Below are 27,795 nucleotides of genomic sequence, written 5' to 3' on the forward strand. Positions count from 1 at the left end.
GCAGCGGTTGCGACACGGGCACGAGATACTCAAATTGCTAAGAAAATCCAAGGAGAATTTCACACCGCATTTATTATTATTTATGCAGGCCCATAAGACACATAAGGTAAAGAGTAAAGACAAATCACATATACCAGAAACATCTGAAATAGAACCCGGGAATGTCAAAGATATGAGACATAAAGGAACAGAACTGCGACAAGTATTAGGCAAAGCTAACATCGATATTGCTGCTATCATTGAAATGATACGGATATTACAAGAAACGTTCAATTTTGAGAATTATGAGATCAACTGTCATGAAGTAGCACAAAACAGAGGAGCTTCTGTTCTGTTTCCATCTGAGTGTGGAAAAAATTAAAGGAACGGGATATATTCTGATACTTTTATAAAAGAATGAACAATAATGAATTGTCTTACATTTGTGAGAGGATATTTCTCCATATTATCTTGTTAAGCGCCGGAAGATCGAAGAAATCCAAATAGTAATTAATTTAATGATCTGTAAAAAACACTATAGGTGAACTAAATAAAAATTATTATATCCGTCTTCTGGAGGCCTAAATGTCCGAGAGGGTTATAGATCTATTATAGATGTAGTAGATGCAGAGGGAGAAAATACACCGAATAATAATTTGCCCCACATATCGAATTAAGAACAACATACTCATTTCTTGAACACCACAACGTCCATAAATTTACGACACCAGCTCGAGTTACAACTTCAATAACAAACTACCTTCTTGCACATAAAAAAGAGTGGTTAACACTAAAAGACGCAAGAGTCTATAGAAGTTTGGATGTTTCACCAGATCGCATTATCAGTAATAAGTGATATAAAGTATGGTGTCATATCGTTATAACAAAAAGCACTAAATGAGAAGTGTCAGACACAAACAATAAATAAAAACATAAATGGAGAGCTGTATTCTATTTTTTTTCTTGTTTTGTCATCAGTCGTCTCACTGGTTTGATGCGGCCCGCCACGAATTCCTCTCCTGTGCTAACCTCTTCATCTCAAAGTAGCACTTGCAACCTTGCAACCTACGTCCTCAATTATTTGCTGGAAGTATTCCAATCTCTGTTTTCCTCTACAGTTTTTACCTTCTACAGTTCCCTCTAGTACCATGGAAGTCATTTCCTGATGTCTTAATAGATGTCCTATCATCCTGTCCCTTCTCCTTATCAGTGTTTTCCACATATTCCTTTCCTCTCCGATTCTGCGTAGTTCCTCCTCATTTCTTACATTATCAGTCCATCTAATTCTCAACATTCGTCTTTCTTAGGTTAACTCTCAATCCTTACTGTGTACACATTAGACTGTTCATTCCGCTGAGCAGATCATGTAATTCTTCTTTACTTTCACGCAGGATAGGAATGTCATCAGCAAATCGTATCATTCGTATGCTTTTACCTTGAATTTTAATTCCTGTCCTGAATCCTTCTTTTATTTCCATCATTGCTTCCTCGATGTACAGATTAAATAATAGAAACAAAAGGCTACATCCTTGTCTTACACCCTTTATAACACGAGCACTTCGTTCTTGGTCGTCCACTCTTAATATATCCTCTTGGCTGTTATGTATATTGTACATAACCCGTCTGTCCCTGTTGCTTACCTCTAATGTTTTCAGAATTTCGAACATCTTGCACCATTTTACATTGCCGAACGCTTTTTCCAGGTCGACAAATCCTATGAAAGTGTTTTGATTTTTATTTAGTCTTGCTTCCGTTATTAACCGCAACGTCAGAATTGCCTCTCTCGTGCCTTTGCTTTTCCTAAAGCCAAACTGATCGTCATATAGCGCATCCTCAGTTTTATTTTCCATTCTTCTGCATATTATTCTTGTCAGCAAGTTGGATGCATGAGCTGTCAAGCTGATTGTGTGATAATTCTCGTACTTGTCAGTTCTTGCCACCTTCGCAATTGTGTGGATGATGCTTTTCCGGAAGCCAGACTCATACATTCCACACACCAACGTGAATAGTCGTTTAGTTGCTACTTTCCCCAATGATTTGAGAAATTCTGATGGAATGTTATCTATCCCTTCTACCTTATTTGATCTTAAGTCCTCCAAAGCTCTGTTGAATTCTGATTCTAGTACTGGATCCCCTATCTCTTCTGTATCGACTCCTGTGTCTTCTTCAATCACATCAGACAAATCTTCCCCCTCATAGAGGCCTTCAATGTAATCTTTCCACCTACCTGCTCTCTTCTCTGCGTTTAACAGTGGAATTCCCATTGCACTCTTAATGTTACCACCCTTGCTTTTAATGTCACCGAAGGTTGTTTAGATTTTCCTGCATGCTGAGTCTGTCCTTCAGAGAATCATTTCTTTTTAGATGCCTTCACATTTTTCCTGCAGCCATTTCTTCTTAGCTTCCCTGCATTTCCTATTTATTTCATTCCTAGCAACTTGTATTTCTGTATTCCTGAGTTTTCCACGACATTTTTGTACTTCCTCCTTTCATCAATCAACTGAAATATTTATTCTGTTACCCATGGTTTCTTCGCAGTTACCTTCTTTGTACCTATGCTTTCCTTCCCCATTTCTTTGATGCCCCTTTTTAGAGATGTCCATTCCTCTTCAGTTGTGCTGCCTGCTGAGATATATTAGAGAACTTCAAGCGTATCTCGTCATTCCTTAGTACTTCCGTATTCCACTTCTTTGCGCATCGATTCTTCCTGACCAATGTCTTAAACTTCAGCCTGCTCTTCATCACTACTATATTGTGATGTGAGTCTACATCTGCTCCTGGATACGCCTTACAATCCAGTGTCTGATTTCGCAATCTCTGTCTGACCATGATGTAATCTAATTGAAATCTTCGCGCATCACCAGGCCTTTCCCAAATTTACCTCCTCCTCTTGTGATTCTTGGACAGGTTATTCGCTATTACTAGCTGAAACTTGTTACAGAACTTAATTAGTCTTTCTCCTCTCTCATTCCTTGTCCGAAGTCCATATCTCGTGTAACGTTTCCTTGTGCTCCGTCCTATACAACTGCATTCCAGTCCCCCATTACTATTATATTTTCATCCCCCTTTACGTACTGAATTACCCTTTCAATATCCTCATACACCTTCTCTATCTCTTCATCTTGAGCTTGTGATGGGCGGCATGTATACCTGAACTATCGTTGTCGGTATTGGATTGCTGTCAATTCTGATAAGAACAACCCTAACGCTGAACTGTTCACAGTAATACACTTTCTGCCCTACCTTTCTATTCGTAACGAATCCTACTCCTGTTATACCATTTTCTCCTGCTGTTGATGTTATCCTATACTCATCTGACCAGAAATCGTTGCCTTCTTTCCATTTCACTCCACTGACCCCTACTATATCTAGATTGAGCCTTAGCATTTTCATTTGCAAATTCTCTAGTTTCCCTACCACGCTTCTGACATTCCACGGCCCGACTCGTAGAACGTTATCCTACCGTTGATTATTCAATCTTTTTCTTATTGTCCTCTCCCGGAGATCCGAATGGGGGACTAGTTGGGAATCTTTTGTCAATGGAGGGATCATCATGACACTTCTCCAATTACAGGCCACATGTTCTGTGGATATACGTTACGTGTCTCTACTGCAGTGGTTTCCATTGCCTCCTGCATCTTAATGCCGTTTATCACTGCTGATTCTTCTGCCTTAGGATAAGTTTCCTACCCATAGGACAAGAGAGTGCCCTGAAGCTCTGCCCTTTCCTTCTCCATCTTTGACAAGGCCGTCGGCAGAATGAGGGTGACTTCTTATACCGGAAGTCTTAGACCGCCAGTGCTGATTATTAATCGAAATTTAAGCAGCGGCGCGATTGGATCCCGAGACCGAAGACGTTTTGATTATGAAACAAAGACGCAACCCCTAGACCAGCTTGCGGTGAAGCATTAGGAACGAGGAAAATGAACTAAACTAAACATCGATTAAGGATTAGGCCTGTTCCGACTGGCCGATTGCTGCCCGTAAGACAGGGCGAGGAATGGTCTACGATCATCATGGGACACGTGATAAGCACGTTGCCAGTCTCTCCAGACGGTATTCCCAGTAGATGAATGCTGATGATGTGGCTTCTTCTTTGTTTCAGCTGCTTCTCGTCAGGTTTGTCGTGGATAGAGATGTAATTAAACAAGTTAGAAAATTTAATCATCTAGGGCACAGTTTTAAATATCCGGAGCCAGATGATGGAAAGGTAAACTTGGTCAGATTGAGACATTTCTGTGGAACCATTCGACTTTCATTAAAACATAATGCACTGAAAGAAACATTAATTAAATTTCACAAACACTTTTCTGCTGTATGGTAGTGAATTTTGCATTTTAACAGCAGATCAATTACGACAAATCAAATCATCAAAGATGAAGTTCTTTCACATTATAGAAAGATAGTAATTACTGGAACACTAAAGAAATACATGTTGCGTACGGAGAAGAGTGATTGCCGTATTAGATATTTCTTTATGTTTTAGACGCAGCCACAAGGTTACAACCATAACTGGTTTCGACCTACTTGGCCATCTTCAACTTCTATTCGTAATAGCACCTACGACGAATTTGAAGGTTACTGTGTCTAAAATAAGAAGCACTTTGTAAAATACAATTGTGGTAGAAGGCTACAGTCTCGTTTTTAATCCTTCCTCTACGTCGCTTCAGTAACAAATTATTTAACTTTTTGTTCTTCTTTATGTGCCCTAATTCTACTATATGTGAACTACAATTAACCATTTCATGTCCGATTACTTGTATCAACAGTACTTTCGTATGTGGTGTTCCCGCATCAGAAAGCGGTATATATTTTTCATACAAATTCCCAGGTAATCTTAGGTTTTACTTCAACGCTTGTTAAATGCTCGGTAGCAACAAACTCTATATAAATACCACCCGCCTCAACCTCCGGTTATTCTTGTAGTCACTCCACATTATGTGGCTTGACAGCGTCTGCCTTCAACAACTCCAATTCCATTTCTTTGGCGAGCAGAGAAATTGATATCCGTGATCTTATGGCTCTGTGCTGCTTTATTTCTTCCCAGGGCGAAGCGAAATTGAATCGGCTCCCGAAGTGATTGAACTTTCCGGAAACAATATTGCAATAGAAATATCGCGGATTGTTTGGTTTATCCTTCAGTATATCGGTAACTCTAAAAGTAAATTAATAAACTTCCTCGCAGCTAAGTGGCCCGAATGTTGTGACAACGTCTTGTGTAGATTAAATTTTCCACACTCAGCAATTTATGCATGTAACGAACATGTCTTCTTAATCTGCTGCGGATATAATGTTTTTCCCTTCATTTCTGGTTAAGAATCTTCAGTAGTCACTATGAAATACTTTTCGACGGTCTGAAAGATTAATGGCTTTTCAAATGTTTTCAAACGCCAGAAATAGACATAGAAGTAGTAATTCCTAGAATATTTAGAAACTAAAATCAATGAACTTTTATGTAAATTATAGTATGATCTAATAGGCCTAAAAATAGCAAAAGGGGCAGCACTTTGTCCTAGTTTCTTTGAAGATCAGATGTTCCTCTAACAAGGGGAGGCCACCAATTGTGAAATTCAGATTCGATTCAGACTGCGCGTAATAAAAGCTCATGGCCAGAGGTGTAATGTGGCAAAGCACCAAGATGCACTTCTCAGCCGTTGTCGAGAAAATCGACAGTTAAAAGAAACCGTTGCGGTGAAATACTCTCTATGATTAATGATTTTCTACAGCGTCATAGCGCAGCGGTAAGCGCTGGGGTTCGTAATCCGAAGGTCGTTGGATCGAATCTCGCTCCGAGCAATATTTTTTATTATTAGTTTTTTGCAATTCAAATATATATATATATATATATATATATATATATATATATATATATATATATATATAAACTATTAACGAATTGCTTATGCATGTTGGTGAAGGCGAATCGCTCTCCAATTGTACCGCCTCCATTTTTCCCTGTCCCGTCCGCACTGATTTTTGACGATGTTATAAGTTGCGCTAGGGACCGCATCTACCTTCATTCGAAGTTAGCAGGCAACTACGCTGTTATGGGGCGGCTCGTTTCGGCCCATTCAACATCTGTCCTTCAAGTGTAACGAGCGAGTAACAGAGCTTATATCTCATACCTGCCACAGCAAGTTTGTGTTCGTGGGGTCTCTATTCTAATTCGAACGTTTGACTTACGCTATACGTATTCGTTTCTACGTCTTCCGTTAACTATACGTGGTTAACATTATGAAGACAATTAATAACATTTGTGAAATACAACTTTGTTTGCGGAAAACATAATGATGTTCGAAGTCGCCAGTTTTTCCACGACAAACAACTTTCAACAACTTATTATATGCATAATTGTTGCAACTGATTGCCGGGAATTTTATATATATATATATATATATATATATATATATATATATATATATATATATATGAATTACAAAAAACAAATACTAAAAGAAAAAGTTGCATGGAGCGAGATTCGATCCGGCGACCTTCGGATTACGAACCCGAGCGCTCACCGCTGCACCACTAAGATGTACAAAATTGCTAATCGTAGAGAGTATTTCACCGCAACGGTTTCTTTTAACTGTCGATTTTCTCGACAACGGCTGAGTAGTGCATCTTGCTGCTCTGCCACATTACGCCTCTGGCTATGAGCTTTTATTATGCGCAGTATGAATCGAATCTGAATTTCACAATTGGCGGCCTCCCCTTGTAAGTATATTTGATCTTTTGTACTAGTGAGTTATCGCTTCATAAATAAAATTACGAAATAGTTTACCGGCCTCAAACATGTTGTTAATGTTGTTAGACGACCTTAGTTAAACTCAAGTCTCCGAAATTCGCTACCCTCTGACTGAGGCCGCTATCAGATACACACAGGAACTACATTTGCCGGCTGGAGTTGCCGTGCGGTTCTAGGTGCTACAGTCTGGAACCACGCGACCGCTACGGTCGCAGGTTCGAATCCTGCCTCGGGCATGGATGTGTGTGATGTCTTTAGGTTAGTTAGGTTTAATTAGTTCTAAGTTCTACGGACTGATGACCTCAGAAGTTAAGTCCCGTAGTGCTCAGACCAATTTGAACAATTTTTTTAACTACATTTAATCTTGACCATCTCCATAACCTGCAGTCAAGTGATCTTCAGGATCTGTCGACGTAGAAAATCATTCGGCTACATAAGGCGAAGTAAAAAGTCTGAAATTCTCAGAAAAATACGCGAGACCTATAGGAAAAGACGGACATATCCAATATTCTTTGCAGAATAGGAGAGGAAATTAATACGTTGAAAATGCTAATCGCAAAACGCGACCGAATAGGGCAAGATAGCTAGCTCAGTAGGTTTAAATAGTCAATTAAACCGGCATTGAGTATCAACACCGTTATCAATAATTAATAGTCTTTTAAGTCAGGAAGTTCGTGGCTTAGATGGGCATAAAAACTGGTAAGTAACTGATAACATTGCTAGACAGCAGGATAATTAATTTTGTTTGTTAAACTCGATCGTTTTCTTAGTATTACAAAAAGCGTAAGATGTTATTTATCTGAATGTGTGTCGTCGGATATGCCCGAAAGAACGGACCACGCATTCATATAACTGTGTCAACTCGATGGGCAATGAGTCTACCGCTATCATTGTGGATGCACAAATACGTCCGACCGCCTGCGGCTATCTCGATGTAGCGAGCACGGATGATCTGTACGGGGCTTCGGTCAGGTGGCGGTGGGTGGGAATGTAGATCGGTGAAGGAGTGTGCCGAGATAGTCCGGGTGGAGCAATGGTTCTCACAACTGCATAGTAAGCAGGAGGTACCGGGTTCGAGTCCTGCTCCGGCACACGCTGGGGTTCGAGTGCTGGTCCAGCACACACTGTCATTCGTTGCCGCTGGTTCCACGTAGTGTGCAGATGCAGGTGACATCAGTACTCCCTTTACTTTCCACCCCCCCCCCCCCCCTCCCCAACCACTTTACATAATAAGATATTATTATTTATTTTTCAATTATTCACTTATTTTTTCAATAAAAAAAGAAAGCAGCAGTGCTGCTAGCTAACTCTTCTAGTTCCGTGGAATTACTTCGTGAATTTGAAACCAATGAGCCTAAATTACAAACATTAATTTGAAGTATTTTGCAGCCGTTTGTTTTTACGTGATTGGTAATACAATAAATAACTCACTTCTGGCACAAAGAGACTACATCATTAGTTTTATACCGTACTTTAAAGTGAAACACGAATGACATTTTTTCTGTGAATATTTTCTAGAGAGAGACAGGTGTATGCCGTTGTTGAGCGACTGTACACTGAATGGAGGTCCCTTAAAATCAATGAAGCTAACGTATCTGAGACAATTCCAAGCAGTCCGATCTGGGGCTGGGCTGACTGTCTTCAAAGAGACAATTAGCGTGGCACTGCGAACGGATATTATGTCTGATTCAATGGGTCCTAGGACCGTGTAATCCCTAACAGTGTTATGTATGAAAATTTAGGACAGAACCGCGTAAGTATAATGAATACACCAGTTACAATTTATGATCTGCCTTTCTGAATATAACAGCAGTTATCAGCAGTTCAGCAAGGACAAGGACACACCACAACCGATTTCGTCAGAAGTCATAACACTTCTGACGCCAACGGCTGTGAGCTGAACGCTAGGAACCAGCGACGTGTGGGACTAGATGATAAATAAGTCTATTTCATGTAGGTGACCGAAATAATTGTTGAGATTATCCCAGTAGGTTTATGAATCATCTAGATAGCTTTACAATATATTATATTTCGGCTAGTTGTAGTCACCTTGAGGACTGTAACGTAGATAACATACATAACTATCTGCGTTAAACCTCGCTTCCTCCACTAAATCCTGAACTTAAACGCTCTTAGCTCTTCAGGCATTGTTTAGAATAATGTGTAATGGCGACAAATACTTCCCAGTGATACGTTGTGCTGTGTTTTAGTATTGAATAATTCGGTAAAGGCAAAGCTTTTTTAGTCGTCATCCATCCGAAGCAGCTTTGTACGTTCGTCTGTTCTGCACCAGAATCTCTGCATGATTATTTCATCCTGCGTACAACACAACCTAGTTACTTCTATAGCAAACTGTCGATTCCTTGATACCTCAGGATGTGACCCTACAATTAATTCCCTTCTTAGTCATGTCTTAGGGTGCTTTTCTCCTAAATTACATTCAGTACTGTTTTATTAGTAATTCGATCTACCTGTCCAGTCTTCGGCATACGTCTGTAGCATCACATTTCAAAGCTTCCGTTCTTTTCTTGTTTGATAAATTTACGTTTTACACCTCAGTACAATGTTACAATGCAGACAAATACCTCCAGAAAAGAATTTCCAACATTTCAAATTATGTTCGATCTTAAGAATTTTTTCTTCATCAAAAATGGTTTTCCTGCTTTTGCAAGTCTGCGTTATGTATCATATCTACTATGGCAATCGCTAGTGATTTTGCTACCGAAATAGAAAAATTCAGTTTTTGCTTTTAGTGTCTTATTTGATAATCTAATTCACTTTGCATCGCGTGACTTTAATCCATTACCTCGTTTGTTTTAGTTGAGTTTCCTCTGAAAATCTTTCCATGACACAATACTCTCCGTTCAACGAATCGTCCACATTCTTTGCCGTCCCTGACAGAGTCACAATGTCACTGACAAAATCTTAAAGTACTTCTGTTATTTTTTCGTCATCCTGAACATCAGCATTACCCTCGCAGATTTCTCCTCCGTTTCCGTATTTGCTTGCTCAATGTATAGGTTATGTTGCTCAATGTACAGACTGAATAACGTCGGGCACACTCTACAACCGAATCTCACTTGTTCCTCAACTAATGCTTCTCTTTGGCATCTCTTACAACTACAGTCTGATTTCTGTACAAGCTGTAGATGATCTTTACCACCGTTAGTTTTATCCCTACTATCTTCTTATTTTAAAAGAGTGTGATCCAGGCAACATAGTCAAAACCTTTCTCTAATCCTACAAGTGCCTGTAAACGAGCGTTTGTCTTTTTCAGTGTATCTTCTAATTTAAGTCGCACGGCCATTATTAGCAGTGTTCCTACGTTTCTCTAAAACCCAAAACTACTTTGTCTGTCTTTGGCTTCTACCAGTTTCTCCATTTCTTTGTAAATAATTTTGCAAACCGTGGCTCATTAATTGATGGTTCTGTAATAATGACACTTTTCAGCACACGTAGAATGTGACCTGATGTGGTATAGAGGTTGTATTTCCTGAAGAGAATCGAAGTAACAACCACTGCTGACATCCCTATGCATCAGATCACCATCAACAGTATGATACGGGATTTAGTACTAGATTCTAAAGCACCATTTGCCAACCAAAAATTGTCTGGTCTTTTCGTTTCTAAGGTTAAGGTATTTGTATTACAATCAGGATTTGGAGTGGGTGTGACTAATATTTCAACTACAGAGACAGGTGATTGCTTTGTACCTAACCTGTTCTGTGCGGCTGGTGCTGCTTTTAACAAATCTGACGTTGCTCTCGAGTATTTTTAAAACACCTCTACTTGTCTGAAATCAAACAACCGGTTTCTATTCGCCCCTTCCTGGAATTATCTCCTGTCTCTCCTTCACATGAGAAAAAAGGAGAGCAAGGTCACACTGAAAATCTGATTTCCTTAAATTTCATTAAAAATTTTCCCGTGCCACATGAAATGGTGGAAATAAACAATACTGATTACTTTCGTCAGGCTCCTGAGACGCTACAAATTCTACTGAGTTATGGGAAAAACTGAAAAACTAACAGCTACTGGGTCTCGTAGAGCACTATCCGTGTTTATTTCTGTCGACACATTTCCATAGCTAGAAATAGCACTCGCACAGAGAAGACGTCAGAAAACCAATTAGTGAAAAGAGCACAGGTAAAATAACAGGGTAATTAATCAAAAATGGTTCAAATGGCTCTGAGCACTATGCGACTTAACTTCTGAGGTCATCAGTCGCCTAGAACATAGAACTAATTAACCCTAACTAACCTAAGGACACCACACACATCCATGCCCGAGGCAGGATTCAAACCTGCGACCGTAGCGGTCACGCGGTTCCAGACTGACGCGCCTAGAACCGCACGGCCAGATCGGCCGGCTGGTAATTAATCATCGAGAGGTAAATCTTTCTCTTCGTTAGCGCCCGGTAGTCTGGGTAAGGTTGGCACTATGACGCAGCTTAACCCCCCACTGCTGCCCCTGTTTTCAGCTGCGGAAGCGTAAAATGGCTGTAGCAAATGTTTGATCTCTTGGAGAGAGATTCATCCATTGTGCGGAAAGTGTGCAAGTGTAAAGGCGGAGAGTTTTTATTGCTATTAAGACCAGAATAACTGTTCTTTAAGCTTCATATTATCTTAATAACAATGTTATTAAACGACCTAATATCACAAACTGATCCGAATCAGATTCACTTATAATCTACCTTCTGACCCATTTAACAAAGGGAAAAGAGTGGATTTAACCCTAGCAGTACCAACGCATTTTCCATAACCCACATTACCAAGTGAGAAGAAGGGGGTACGCCACGCCCATAAAAAAAAAAAAAAAAAAAAACTGGTTGACTGTAACTTTCATTAACAACCTATTTTCTTTAAAAGTCACTAGGGGACAAAAACTGAATATATCTTTTAGTACACTCTAAGCAATATCAACACACCTTCAATAACGAGATGACTGAAGGGGTTAAGGGGGGGGGGGGGGGGGGAGCACTTAAGGCCCACCTTAAGAAAAGAATTTAAAAAATGCAAGTTTCGTTACTTGTCGTTCACTCTCACTAATAACATAATTTTTGAAGAGACACTGATGTGTAAGTAAGGCCCTAAACCTGAAATTATTGAATGTGACATTCATTGAGAAAAGTGACAGCCACAACTAAAACTTAAATTTTTGGGCTAAGTTTTATTGAAAAATTTAAAAATTTATGGAACGTGGTAGTAGAATTCTTTAATAACAGTATACATTTTTCAAAATTTCAAAATGCAAATTAACTGACTAAAGTAAAGCATTTTCAAAGGGTAGGCATAAAGCGCCCCTCCCTGCCCTTGGTGTTGCAAGGGTAAATTGTACAAGTATACAAAACTGCCTTAATTTACTGGTTACAAAAGGTATTTTCTTATCCTAGTTAGTCCGTCTCCGTAGTTGAGTTCACAGAGCAGCTGACTGCCACGTAATGGACCCGGTTTTTGGTTTGTGGTACTGCAAGAGAGTTTTAATTGGTAGGAAGACAGGTTCGGGGGCACTCAATCTCATGATGGCAGTTGAGGATCTGCTTGACCGAGCAGTAATGCTTCCAGGTGTGCTACGTAAACAACGGCCAGGAGTGCGGTGTGCTGACCTCATGACCCTTCTTCATACCGGCATGTATGGCTGAGGATGACACGGTGGTTTCGGTCCAGAACGGCCGATCTTACATTTTTTTTTATCCTAGTAGGAGTGTTACTGACCTGTTCATAAGTATACAACCTATAGAAATAATAACAGAATCTGAGGTAATGAGTTTTAAATTTGACCACCTGTAATGGGGCTTGGGAATGTGAAACAATAACCAAACAGAAGAAATGGAACCTGTACATATAGCGTTCTCACTGTATCACATTGTCGACTGGTAATCAAGAAACAGTAATGTGGAGTATCTACAGAAGAATGTGGCTTTACTGTAAGGCTTCGGGACTGCAAGATGGCGCTGTTATTCGGCTGAAATCCCGAAACACCATGCAATACTCCTTGGTGTTCTTGTTGCCGTGGTCTTCAGTCCGAAGACTTGCTTTATGCAGCTCTCAATGCTATTCTATCCTGTGCAAGGCTGTTCATGTCCGAATAAGTACTGCAACTTACATCTTTCTAAATCTGCATACTGTATTATCTCCTGTTTTCCCTCTACAATTTTTACCCTCCACGCTTCCCTCCAATACTAAACTGGTGATGTCTTGGTGTCTGAGAGTGTTTCCTATCAACCGAGCGCTTCTTTAAGACATGTTGGGCCACAAATGTCTTTCCTCCCCAATTTTATTCAGTAACTCCTCACTAGTAACTCGATCAACGCATCTAATCTTCAGAATTATTCTCTAGCGGCACATTTCAATAGCTTCTATTCTCTTCTTATCTGAAATGTTTATCGTCCATGTTTCACTTCAATGTATGGCTGCATTCCATACAAATACCTTCATAAAATAATTCCTAACACTTGAATTTACGTTTCCTTCTTCAGAAACACTTTTCTTGATATTGAGAGTCTGTATATCATGTCTTATTTACTCCGTCCATCATCACTTATTCCGTTGGCCAGTAGTAACACTCGTCTACTACTTTAAGGCTCTCGTTTCCTCATCTAATTCTCTCAGTATCACCTGACTTGATTCTACCACAAGCCATTAGCCTTGTTTTGCTTTTGTTGATATTCATCTTACATCCTCCTTTCAAGACACAGTGTATTGCGTTGAACTGGTCTTCCAAGTGTTTTGATCTCTCTGACAGAATTACAATGTCATCGGTACCCCTCCCTGAACTTTAATTTCTATTCTCGATGTTATTCAGGCTGCTTATCGAGCCAGCAGTAATACTCATTACGTCGGAAAAACGTCAAGAATTGTAGGTATGTAGTTTCTGTGAAGAATGTTCGAGTTGGAGTACGGTATATTGCTAGGCGATTGGTCAGCATAAGTGATAGTAAAATCGGATGCGTCTCAAGGAAGCTTAATAAGACTACCAATGTACTCAGAATACATAAAAGATTTACTGGCCATGGTCATCAGAACTATTATCCATCTGTTGACGACACTGTTGTCTATAGAAAGGTATCGATTTTGGATAATCGTAAAGAAGTGAGGAACTACTTGGACTCAATTTCCACTTGCTATAATGAGTGGCTGCTCTTTTTAAATATCTCTGAATGCAAGGTAACCTCTGAAACAAAGATAAAGTATTCGATAATAAATGATAACCAGAGTAGAGATAAACTTCTGTAGCCAGACACATAGTTAAAATTGTAACCCTCATGAAATGGAGCGAACATGGTTAATGAGTAGTAGGGAAGGTGAATGGAAAATTAATTTGTTGGAAGTGCTCTGGGAGTATGCAGTTCGTCTTAAGTTAACTTAAATGTAGTTATTTTAGGAAGGGTTAAGTTATTCTGAGTAAAGGTGCACAACTAGTATTTCAGGAAGATTGTGTGACATTTATGCTATCTCCAGTTGATATTCATCGTAGGGCTCATAGGAAAAATGTAAGAGAAATTAGGTCCCGTACCGACGCATACAGACGGGTCTATTCTTTCCTCGTTACGTAAGTATATGCAAAAATTTATAATAACGGTATGAAGCAGTCTTGCAGTACACCGTTCAGTATCTTTCAGAGTTTATGTGCTAACGTGGAAAAACAGCGGGGAATCTTGGAGGGAAAATAGGAGCACGCTAGGAAAGACGTGTCCTGTGTACAAACCGCTACTATTTATTGGCAACAAAAATTCTTTAAAAATATTTGTGGGAATGAATTACAGAAAAACACAAAAAATCTCATTAATTAAATAAAAAGAAAGACACACATAAAGAACTTTAAAAGTCCTACTATTTTGTCAAATTTAAAACTAGTCTCCTACTCTGCTGTTAATCTTATAAGTATAGCATAATTTTCGTACTTTTTTTTCTTTCTGTTTCTTGTTTTATGCCTTTACCCTCCATGTGAAGATCGAGTGCTAAAGTTCTTTGAAAGCATCTCAATTTTTTAAAACGTGTGCCGTAACGTGGCAAAATTATTGCGTTTCCCTCAGCGCCACACTAACACCTTTTGCTACTGTACTACACAAGCTAGCAGTATTTATTTAAATATTCATCCGTCGGAAAGCAGGAGGTTTATAGAAGATATGATTTTGGATCAGATTAAAAGAGTGCTTCAACGCCCTTCACGCATTTTATGTTTTTGATCAAATGATCAAAGATATTTTTGTTTGCATACATAGTGTCTTTTGGCACAGTCCTAGAAAAATTCATTTCTGAAATCTTACCGTAATTCTAAAATAATTTTTGTAGCTAATTTTATATGAGCAACTGTTAAGAAATTTACGTTGACTTGTCGGCAAACTATCTATTCTTTCTTATTAACTGACCGGTAGATTGACAGCGAATGCAGATTTCCCGTAAATAATTGGAAGTTTTCTAGTTTCAGATCTATATAATAGCTACTTACTCTAATACATTTAGCACTGTGGTCAGCTTTTCCATACAGCGGTTGGACAAAAATATGGAAACACTACGACTAATGCGTCTCTGAAGATAAATGAATATGCAAGCCACCTGCAGGTTGCGCTGTTGTACTTGACTACGAACTGCACCTGTGCAGTGTCCTCAATACTTAATGTGTGTCATTCGTGGTCAGAACAGTATTTTGTGCACTTGTCAGTGTTTGACGTCAGAGCTAAGTGAATTAGAAAGGTGGGCAAATTGTCGGTGTTCGTATGGTGGGTCCTTCCGTAACCAAGTCCGCCGATGGGTTTGGTGTTGTAAGACGAACCGTGTGTAAAATGTATACCACATACGGGGAAAGTGGGAAACATCGTCCGTTACGTCACAGAGAGGGCGAGAGTGTGTTGAATGAACGTCACTGAAGGTCACTGAAGAAACTGTGATGAAAAACAAGAGGACGTTAGCTGAAAAAGACACTAGAGCACTGAACGTCGCACTCACAAATACCATCAGTATCAAATCAATACGAAGGAAGCTCCAGACTCAGGGAATTTCAGGACAAGGTGGATTTACAAAGCCATACTTCAGCGATGCAAGTGCTCGTAGCAGGAAAACGTGATGCTGAAGCCATAAAACCTGTACTATGGACCAATGAAAGAAAATCGTTTGTCCGGGAGAATATTATTGCACAGTGTTTCCAAGTTACGGCTGAGTTCATTTTCCAGGAATGAAACATGTAGGAGAGGAGGAGGGTAGAGGTGGATCAGTGGTGATTTGAACAGTCATATTGTGAAATTCCATGGACTCCATGGGTAGTCTTCAAGGTGACATTACAGTCAAGGAGTATGTGACTATTATGGCTTATCTGGTCCAACTCGTGGTATAATTTTTGTTCCTCTAATGGTGATGCTGTGTTCCGACACGACATGGCCCCTGTTCACGCAGGACTGGTTGTGCGAGCGCGAGGACGAAGTCGTATCTCCTCTGGCCTCGACACTCACCAGAACTTTATCGCCTACTTTCGAAAGAATGGTGCCTGATCCCTATCCACCTCCATCATCATTACCTGAACTTCCCACAGGTTTGGAGTATAAGATCTCCTTCAAAGTCTTACGGGACCTGGAATTATCCATTCCGAGACCACTGGAAGCTGTTCTGAATGGCAACTTTCTTCCTACACACTGTATAAGGCACAATAATGTGTTGGGCTTGTGGTGTCTCCATATTTTTTCCGATCCCATGTAGGTGATGTGTGAAATGATCCTGTTCCCATAGAGACGACGGTAAACCATTGATTATACATTCTGCAAGAAGATATGCTAGTGTGTGCTTCCTGCTCACATTAAGGCGCAGGTCATTGTTTACAAATTCTGCAGGTATGTGTACTGGCAGCTGTAACTACTCGCTAATGGAATCGACTGTCAGCAATGCATTTGAATTCAACAGTGATAGTGAAATTGATAAATAGATAGAAATAGTGATATGCATATAACAATGCCATCATCATCATCCTCTTATTCTCCTCAGGTATTTGACAGGAATTGCCTGTTACGCTACCCATCTCTGTCGGCGTCTGTCTCTTCTCCCAAGGCACTTATAATTTCTTGCCTTTAAGGGAAGTCTCTCACTCTCCATTCTTTGTAAATCTTCGTTCCATTTTCTTTTGTAGTCTCGAATTTTATCACTGAGACTAAAGATTTGCAGTTCTTCCCTAATATCTTAATTTGTTAGCTTGTTTTCTCTTGTGCAACCTTTAACACCTCTAAGGAGTTTCATTTCTTGTGCCTAAATCCGGATTTCTTGCTTCTTGGTAATCACCCAGGTCTCACTTCCATAGAGCAGTGTGGGAACTACAACAGTTTCGTAAAATTTAATTTGAGCGTCTTTCCTGGTTTAGTTTTTTAGGTTTCTATAAATTGTTCCACATACCCGACTGAATTTACTAAGCTTAATTTAAATATCTCTGTTGTAGCCATATGTTCAGAGGTAGCTGAAATGGTTTACTTGCTCTAAACTCTTCTGATCTATCCCTATTTTGTTCTTTATTTGTTCTTTCCCCATGATGGCCATTGCCTTAATTTTTTCTTTTGAAATTTCCATCTTAAGTTTTCCACTTACTTGTTTTAGCAAGTAGATTCCTTTCTGCAGGTCATCTTCCTTATCTGCTAGGATCACTGCATCATCAGCATACAGTACATTATTTAGAAGAATATAAGTATTATTTCATTAATGATTTTCATGTAAAAATAATCGAAGGAAAATGATCTGCTCCTTCCCTACAAAATATTCTCTACAGTAACGAATTAAATAGAAATCTACAAAATTCCTCGACAGCGAGTCCACGTAAAGAATTGTGTGTCGGACAGTAGTCGTATTTTAAGTGCAGATTAAAGTTGTTTATGATTTGCCAAGAATAGAAAGATAAGTTTGTAAAGGTTTTTTAAATTACCGCTTCCAGTCACAAAGTTTGTTAACTATTGTATTACTTATTTATTTAGCGACATGTTTCGAGGTAAGTAGCGAACTTAAATTTCTACAAAGTGCAGCACGTGTCTTTAATTAATTAACAAATAAGCACAATAGTTGTTTTAATGTCACATCTCGAGATATAAAGTTTGTTTCGAATGTGATCTGTGTAACATGTGATAAACTAAAGTTACGGTAACTTTGTACTTCCGTTTCACTTCCTCTGCATTTTTGTTCGCATTATATTTGTGCCTGATAGCTTTCTACTGTGAATCGTTTCCAAGCAACTTTAAATTTTGCTACATCCACAGCTGATTTTCTACAACAGTCTTCAGAGATTATATGCAGAATGTGTTTTGGTATCCTTTTAGTTATTTTTAACTCAGCGTATCTGTTCCGTAACAATATATCGTCACATATGCATCGTAACGATAAAAATTATCGCTGTGGAATATTCCTTTTGAACTGCCACACAATCAACGTCTTCTTTATGACAGAGGAGTTTACAATATATTAAATCATAATTCACTGAAAATGCCTTGTTCCTAATACAGATCAATTATTTGCGTCATTTAGTGTTTAACATACAAGTGTTTCGCTATGTATATTCGGATAGACTACGAAGAGGATTAGTTTATGGATTCATTTTCTGTCTACCGATCACTGTTTTGATTATTTCAAATTGACTGGTTTCGGGTCTACCGATCACTGTTTTGATTATTTCAAATTGACTGGTTTCGGGCATCATAGCCCATCTTCAGAGCATTTCTTACAGATACAGAGTAACCAGTCCTAACAGAAGTATAAGTTGATACTTTGATCGTATGATATGACAGTGAAATAAACGGTTCAGTTAAGTCTCTATAACTAAGCGAAGCGATCTGAAGATGGGTAACACTGACCGTACACTATCAGTTTCAAATAATAAAAACAGCGATGGACGGACGTCTGGTGTGCCGCCAATGACGATGACCGATGTGTAGGGTACACTGCAGTTCTTCAGTGCGGCTAGGTGTCCAATATACATCGAAAATTTCACTGCCTTTTTGTAGCTTCATGGGACGATAATACTAATTCAATTAGCTACATCTAGACACGTCTGAACGAGGATTTGGCTCTTCGAAAATTAAAATTACTTATTTACCTAGAAGCTCGTTGGAAACTGGATATGAAGACATGTATTATTACGGGGGCTGATGGAGCGGGATTAATTCCCATTCGTCGCTATGCAGCAGCGATGCGTAACGCGGAATTATGGACTAAAAATTTCATTGGGAAGTGAAACCGGTACTCTGAGATGGGCAATGCACACCGGGCGAGTTTTGAAGTGTATAAGAGAGAATTTTCTCTTAAATCCACGCCTGGCGTTGAAGGTAGTTACATATTTATACCAGTTGCGTAGCATGGCTATGGAATAGCAGTTGTGCAATTCATTGTAGTTCAAAACTTAAGAACAAAATCAACTTTCGCATAATGTTTCACTTGGAGGAAACGTAGCTCGATAAAATTGGACCATACATAGGAAGAATTTCTTCAGCGTAGTACAGAAGACAACCGAAATAAATACCCAATAAGACGAACAGAAATGACACTTTTATTCAAAGTCAATCATTATACTCAAACCACAGTGATTCATGAAGGTGTACTGGACATAAAATAGTGTAATCGCCACAGACGGCAATATACGCTCTGCAGCGTGCTACCATGATGACCACAATGTGGGCAGAGAATTCGTGTGGCACGGCGTTTCTTTCCTCCACCAGCGACGTCGTCAGCTGGTTGGTAGTTGGTGCATGTCGACGTGTAGCAACAATATGTCTCCCCAATGCATTCCACACCTGCCCGATGGAATTTAAGTCTGGGCAACGGGCAAGCCAGTACATTCATTGAATACGCTTGCGTTTCTAACGCTCCTCCACAGACACCGTTCGGTGCAGTCGCGCATTGTCATCCACAAAAATGAAGTCAGGGTCGAATTCACCATCCCAAACACGCACATGAGGAAGGTGCGTTGGCCAGTGAGTGTACTGTGCTCAAAGATTTGGAGGTCAGTACGCCCATGAAACATTATGTCTCCCCATATCTTAACACCTGGACCACCAAAACGAACATGTTCGACTCTAACCTGGGTGCATTACATATTCAAGTCTCACAGCATGTGAGGATACGTCCAGAATCACTACTAAACCCGAATCTGTTCTCATGCGAAAAGAGCACGCGAACCCACCCCTCGTTGATCTAGTCGTATAGCCTTGGCATCACCGTCGGAAACGATGCCGACGATGTGCGGGTGTCAACGGATCGCAATGTACGGACAGTGGGGGGACAGTGACCCCCCACCCCCAAGCAGTCCCGTGCAACTGTGGAGCGTGAGATTGCGTAACCAGTAGTCCTGTTAAATGTCGTTTGAAGTGCACCCGTTTTTTGACGTCGGTCGCTTCTTGCCTGTTTCAGAACATAGCGATGATCTGCTGCTGTAGTTGACAGTGATTGACCATCTCTCATCTCTTCAGAGAGAAGCAGTGCCATTGGTTCGGAACGCTCCCCATGAAAGTGAAACTATACTGTGAACAACACCAAGCACATGAGCTACACTCGTCACTTTTAGTCTTCCATTGACTTCTCCGATGGTTCTTCCCCGAGTTAAATCAGCCAAATGTTGTCTCCCGGCCATGTTGTAATAAAGTTCAGCGCCTCTGTGCAACGTAACTGCTCGCTGACTGACACGCACTATCTTCTCCCGTTCCTTCAGCTGCCTCATGTTATGTTGCCGCACGTATTTGGCGCTATAGTCACGTTGACATCACGCCATGGGACGTTCAGCTATCTTTGCCCTACAGGGAGACGTCTAGGAAAATGCTCCCGCACTTTCATTCATTGGCACCGAGTTTCTTCCATATTATTTTATTCTATATTTCTGATCCTTAAGTTTTACAGAGAATTGCAAGATCGCGTCCTAAATAGTTTTTAACTAAGGTTAAATACTGGAAATGAAATTTATCCATAAATTTTCCAGGAATATTTGAGGATTCTTAGCGAACAACCCACGATATTCTACGAGCTACGAATATTTTTGTCTTATGAAATTGGTTTTCGTAGTATTTTTAACTTGGAAATGTCTAAATCATATCCGCTGTACAATGACCCACCGAAAATTGTAACTGACATTAATTTTGATGTAGCATTATGCAAAACATTTTTCTCTCCATTCTATGGAACATATCTATACAGAAAACTGTAACTACTGGTCATTAAACGTGCAAGATCGTGTGGTATAGATTAAACGTCAAATTTGGGCATGAAGTTTGCCAAATGCTGATTGGCCTTTCGGCGCTCCCACACAAAGGAGTAACACCATTTACATTTTTTATATAATGAAAGCTTTCGCTGCAAGCTTTTCATACGCAGATAGCATTTGGATGTTGTTTCTTTGTGAGCTGATCGTACTCATTGTCGTGTCAAAACGACAATCATCACGCGTCGGAATTCAGCAGCCGAAGATCCTGGTCTGCCTGGGTTCAGGTTTGTAGTTCCGTGTTAATAGTTCTTCTGTCGTTCGGTCTGCAAAGACTGTTATACTTATATAGAACCTAAGGGGTCCACAGAGCTATATTCAACACATTACAGGTTCCCAGCGGCTTCTCACGCCTAGAACTTGAGAAGACTGTCATATTGGTTACTCGGCCGAGCAGGATCGTCCAGCCACAGCACATAGTTCGAGTCAGGAAATTTGGAGGCTTGCAGCAAGACAAGTATCCACACTGCGTCGACGCCAGGAGCATGGAGGCGGTTTAGCACTATGAGCATTGGCCGGGACTCCCCAGAAGCGGCAGCAGGGAGCCGCGCGTCACGGTTAGTTCATCAGCAGCAAGACTGGCTACAAGAGTGGAATCAGCTCTTCAGATGAGTTCTGGTTAAGCGCACAGTTTCAGGATGGACGTATCCGTCTCTGAATGGTCTAAGGCTTCAGAACCTGGCTCGGTGATAAAGATTTCCACTGTGAGCACAGCACCGTAACTTTCGGTTCAAACGGCCGCTAATTTGGAAACTGCTAGCCGGCTGGAGTGGCCGAGTGGTTCTAGGCGCTTCAATCTGGAACCACGCGACTCCTACAGTCGCAGGTTCGAATCCTGCCTCGGGCATGGACGTGTGTGATGTCCTTAGGTTAGTTAGGTTTAAGTAGTTCTAAGTTCTAGGGAACTGATGACCTCAGAGAAACTGCTTCTCGACATACTCTTAAATATTGACCTTTAGCTGCGACTGTTCAGAATTCACATAATTCCTTCTGAACGAATACTTTTACTTTAGTAAATTTTGTGGAAACAACGCCTCATCCAACCTTGTATCACAGAGACGTTATATTCAGCTGCAAAACATGTAATAGCGGTGTTAATAGCACAGAAATGCATTTAAACTGATTATGAGTGGTTACAAGATTTATTTCACTGTATGAATTAACTTTTGAGTTATGTAAAATCACGTTCAACGAACGGCTTTAGTTAACCAGCCTCTGAATGGTAGCGGCGAGTGAAAAACCTTTACGTGTACCTTTTAAAATAGAATGTTTCGTTAACTGGAAGTCTCCGTGTAACTGTTACTATTACATCACTGAACAAAAACTAATACACGTTTAGTGTGCTATCAACGAAACTGTACAAGGGAGGTAGTGTTAGTTTGGTGTGAAGTTATCGTCGTCCGATATTTTGAGATTTAGCGAGCTTCACTGTTCACGTTAAACATTTCCTCATTGAGGGTTAATTCCTCTTCCATCATACTTGGGCTTTGTTTGAAATATCACGATTATGACAACACTTTGGGGCCAAAACAAATAGCCTCAGAAACAAACATGATTATAGATTAGGTAATTATTTTTCTCAACAAGTTAATCGTGCACAGCATTGTGGCATTATGTGCACCACGTTCAGCTGGATGCAGCCTCTGATACTCTGTAATCTCGTCTTCACCATTGTATAACAGTGACACATTCACTGCGCTCCTTCTCTCTGTGTACCTTACGTCCGTTCCCGCCACAAGTCCCGCGTTGCTTTCCTCTGTGATGTGCGTCCACCTCTACCTACTGTATCGTCACACTTTTCCATTATGTGGCTCGCAACATCTCCACAAACGCTACAAAATGAGAAAGTTGACTAATGCAGTCTTGACTATTGCACATTGATACTACTGTTCATTGCTAAGTAAATTAAGGTTTCGCATGACTTTACAGATGTTGATGACGCATAAATTTTTGATATAATAAAGGTCAGTTACATATCGTTAGTGTTAAATTTAAGAACCAATTTACGAAACTAAAATGATGCACCACAACCGCAGTTCACATTTCTGAAATTTTATGAATGGTTTCCAAATGGTAATTCCAGTTTTTAATTGATTATTTGCGTAATACTGAAAAGTGTTAATACCAAGTAGTGCATTGGCAGTAACATCTCATTGCATAAGTAATAACTAATCATACGATTTGTAGGATACAGCTAGTTGGGCCCCAACTTGTAACTTAATTAATATTGATTATATTTATTAGTTATAAAACAATTTGAACTGTGACATTTACAGTTAAAAGATATTGGTTTCCCAGCTGCAAGAATGTGAATAGAGTATTATGCGAAATTCGTAATGAATAGATACTCCATCAACTGCTAAGTGAATTTCGTATGCATTAATGGTCAGGTGCCTGACGATGGTCTGAAGGAATGCATATACTGATTTTAAGTCGTGTCGTGTAGAAGAATATACCGAGTAAATGTATTTAGGATGGCAAGACTCACAGTAATTTAACAACAAAATTAGGAAAATGTTGAGAAAATAGAGACTACTGCACCCTCGATTCACAAGAAGACAGAAATTGGAAGGCGAAATGGTTAACATAAATTCGTGCGTCATATATTGTTGAAAGATCACGACAAGAATCCTGGTACGAATGGAGAACTGCAAGAAAAATAAATGGTGAATACAAAAGAGTGCAAGCGTTTAAATACCTGTGTTCGATAATAAGAGAAGATAATAGGACAGCAGAAGAAATTCAAGAAAGGACAGCAACTGAAAACAGATGCTATTATTTTTTGCAGAACATATTCAGTTTCAGAAATGTTATATATATATATATATATATATATATATATATATATATATATATATATATATATTGGACTAATTTGAGACACATAGTAAAGTAAGGCTGTGTGATGAGTAAGAAGGCTGGTTATTGAGAATGTACAGAGAATGTCGGATACTCGGATTGTTTATAAAGTGTTTGTGGGAAAGCCGTAGGGATGAAGGGGCAGAGGAAGACGGGGGAGAATGTTCCTTGAAGATGCTGATGAGGTTCTCAAAGCAATGGGAATCAGGAACTGGAGAAGGAAAGCAACAGGTACAAATAGATGCAGGTGAGGAAGGTTGCTAAAGTTCTACAAGGATTGTAGCGCCCACCAGTAAGTACAACAATGTGACGAGAGTCCTAGAAAATTCTGGTCTTACTTAAAATTTCTAATTGGACCAGCGGTTTCTATTCAGCAACTTGTGTGTGGCAATAGAAGACAGCAAATGGAAAGATGAAGTTTCAAATTTAGCTTTAAAAGCCATTGCAGCAGGAGGATCGAAAACACATAACACCATTTGACCGCACAAATACTACTACGGGTGACACAGAAATAGGCATCACTGACACTGAAAAGCAACTGAAAGAGTTTGTCACCAATAATTAGTCAGCATTCGATGGAATAACAATTTAGTTTTACAGTAGTCTTTGGTACTGGCTCATTACTTAACTTGCATTTATCGCGGATCTCTCACCTAGGGTAAAGTACTAAGCAACTGGAGAAAAGCCCAGCTGACACCCGGTTATAAGAAGGTTAAAAGAAGGCACTCACGAAATTACAGACAGATATCTATCATGGTTTGATGCGTCGTTCCCAAGCATATTTTAAGTTCAGTGTATGTTCTTCAGATACATGAGCTTCTATTCACAAATTAGCACGTATTTTGATATCGTCCGTCGTGAGAAACTTTGCTTGTTCTTTTCTCCTCTCACAGTATCCGGGAAACCAAAGATAAACGCAAAGAAGTGGATTCCACATTCGTAGATTTCCGGAAAGCGTTTGCTACAGCGCCGCACTACAGATTGTTAGCAGAAGAGAGAACATACGCAATAGTTCTCAGTAATTTCACCCTTAAATTAAGGCCGATGTGTGATACTGCTGGACTTGTATTTGGCAGAAATGCCCTCATTGCATGAGCTAATCTTTTTCTATCCCTCATATGTAATCTTGTTTCCAAACTAGCAGAATTCCTTCAGTTCATCTACTTCACAGTCACCAGTTATGGTGTTCTAGTGTATTGGTCATCTCATTTACGATTCTCTTCATTATTTTCTTCTTCGGCTTACTCTCAATCCGTATTCTAAACCCATTGAACTTGTTCATTCCATTCAACAGGTCCCGTAATTATTCTTCGTTTTCATTAAGGAAAGCAGACTGAAAAATAGGGGTGAAAGGCTGCATTGTTATCTTCTTCGTTATTAAGTGCAGCACAGTGTTATGTATGTTTCATTATTATTTTTTCTTTGTTCTTATCCCCTTTATAGGTCACCCGTATTTTCCTCAGAATTTCGAATATTTTGTACCATTTTATATTGTCAGACTGTTTTTATAGGACGACCAGACCTTGTCTTCATTTTTCTTATCTCTTGTTTCCACTATTAACTGAAACCTCAGAACTACCTCTCTGGTGCCTTTACCGCTCCTGAATTAAACTGATCGTCATCTGACGGACCTCCAGTTCTGTCTTCCATTTTTGTGGACTATTTTCGTCAGCAGCTTCGATGCGTGAGCTAATGAGGTAATTGAGCGATAGTTCTCGCTGTTATCTACCCTTGCTGTCTTCGGAATTGTGTGGGTGATATTTTTCCTAAAGTATGATGGTTTGTCTCCAGTCTCACAGATTCTAGAAACTAACTTGAGTGGTTACCACTTCCTCCAGTGATTTTAGAGATTTCGAAAGAATGTTATCTACCACTTCTGCTTCATCACAAGTCTTTCAAACCTATGTGAAATTCTAATACTTTCATATCAACTTCCATTTCTTCTTCTACCACATCATCAGACAGCTACTCACTCTCGTGGAGGCCTAAGTGTACCCTTTCACCTACCCAATCCCTCCTCTGCGTTTAACAGAGTAATTCCCCGTGGATTCTAGATGACGTCCTTGCATTTAATTTCAATGAATGGTAAGTCATTCCGTCCAACGATTCTGTGTTTTCGATTTCTTCACTTTCTGCTGCATTTCCTCATTGTTCTATTCGTAAGTGACTTATATTGCTTTATTCCTGTGTCTCCCTGTATATTTTTGAAATTTCTTCTCTTGTCGAACAACTGATTTCTTTTGTTACCCAAAGTGTCTTCGGTGATAACTTCATTGTAACTATGAGTGTCTCTCCAACATCTGTGATTACTCTATTTACAGATGGTCATTCCTCTTCAACTGAAATACTTACAGTGCTATTCATTATCAGAGTATTTACAATCATAGAGAAATTGAGACACATTTGTTCATTCGTCAGTTCTTCAGTATTCCATTGCTTTCGACATTGATTGCTCTTGGTGATTCTCTTAAATTTGAACGTGCTCTTTAACTTCCCTTCCGAGTCTATATCTGTTCCTGGGTACGTCTTACAATTCAATATCTGATTTAGGAATCTCTGTCTCATCGTGATGTTACCCAGCTGGAATTTGCCGGCCGCGGTGGTCTAGCGGTTCTAGGCGCTCAGTCCGGGGCCGCGCGACCGCTACGGTCGCAGGTTCGAATCCTGCCTCGGGCATGGATGTGTGTCATGTCCTTAGGTTAGTTAGGTTTAAGTAGTTCTAAGTTCTAGGGGACTGATGACCACAGATGTTAAGTCCCATAGCGCTCAGAGCCATTTTGAACCAGCTGGAATTTAGCCGTATCTCTGGGCTAGTTCCAAGCATTCCTCCTCCTCTTGCGATTTTTGAACAGTATATTCGCTGTTAATGGCTTAAATTTCAGGACTCAATTAATTTTCTTCTCTTTCGTTCCTACTGTCAAGCTTCTATTTTCTCGTCCCCCTACACGCACCCCCACCCCCTTCTGTTGCGTTTCATTCCCTCATGGTCAAAACATTTTACACACTGAAATATGCATTCTGTGTCGTCATATACTTTCTCCATCCCCGAAGAACTGATAGCATCAATTCGCTGCCGAATCTGATAAAGACAATCCTGTCACTGAACTGATCGCAGTAGTTCACTCTCTACCTACTTTCATAAATTCGTCTGAACGGAAATTCTTACTTTCTTTGCACTTCACTTCATTTACTCTTACAGTATTTAGAATGAACTATTACATTTTTTCTTTCTGGAAGTTGCAGTTTGCAAGTCACATTCAAGTTTGTGACATCTGCCGAGGCAGTGGACTGCTGTAGAACCATACGGCAGCGGGTGGTGGCGATGATGCCCTTGCTGGTGGAGTCTGGCGTCAGCTCTGCAACACAGTGGGTTTTGCCACTGCGCTGGAATATACTGCACGCAGCCCAAGGCCACTGACAGGAATGTACAGATTCCCCGAGTTGAGTCCAGGTCCTTTGGATACTGATGGCACACTCTAGGTGGCTCGTGGCGAGAGATCCAGCTCGAAGCCTGGAACCACTGGGACCAGATTACGGTTCATAGATCAGGGAATTGCCCAGATGATAACCCTGTATTAGCTTAGCTGAACATTCAACAGATGCCTGGCGCGGAGACTGGCCTGGCCGAACGCACAACGCCAATGGAATACCCCTACGCAGAGCTTGGAGCATCTAAGGTGGCTCCGGCAGATGTGTTATTACAGAAACTAGACCCCTGTCACATAAACTGCTGCTTGGTACAACAGCACGTAGCAGTGCCATCCACCGCTATCATTAGTAAGCCGCATTTCACAATGCTACACTAATATTACTGCACCTCCCAGATGCAGAAGTACGTCGGTAGCTGGCCTGCAGTCCCGTTACCTGAGTCCAGTAACCTACACGAATCTTATGCAGCAACTGTGCTCATGAACTGGTATGCTTCGCTGCTACACCTGGGATGAAAAGTGGCTCAAAATATTTGGTGAATATGTTTGAGATTGATCTGAAGGTACATTATTCTCTAA

The sequence above is a fragment of the Schistocerca americana genome, chromosome 5 (genome assembly GCF_021461395.2).
Source record: "Schistocerca americana isolate TAMUIC-IGC-003095 chromosome 5, iqSchAmer2.1, whole genome shotgun sequence".
In the NCBI taxonomy this organism is placed as follows: domain Eukaryota; kingdom Metazoa; phylum Arthropoda; class Insecta; order Orthoptera; family Acrididae; genus Schistocerca; species Schistocerca americana.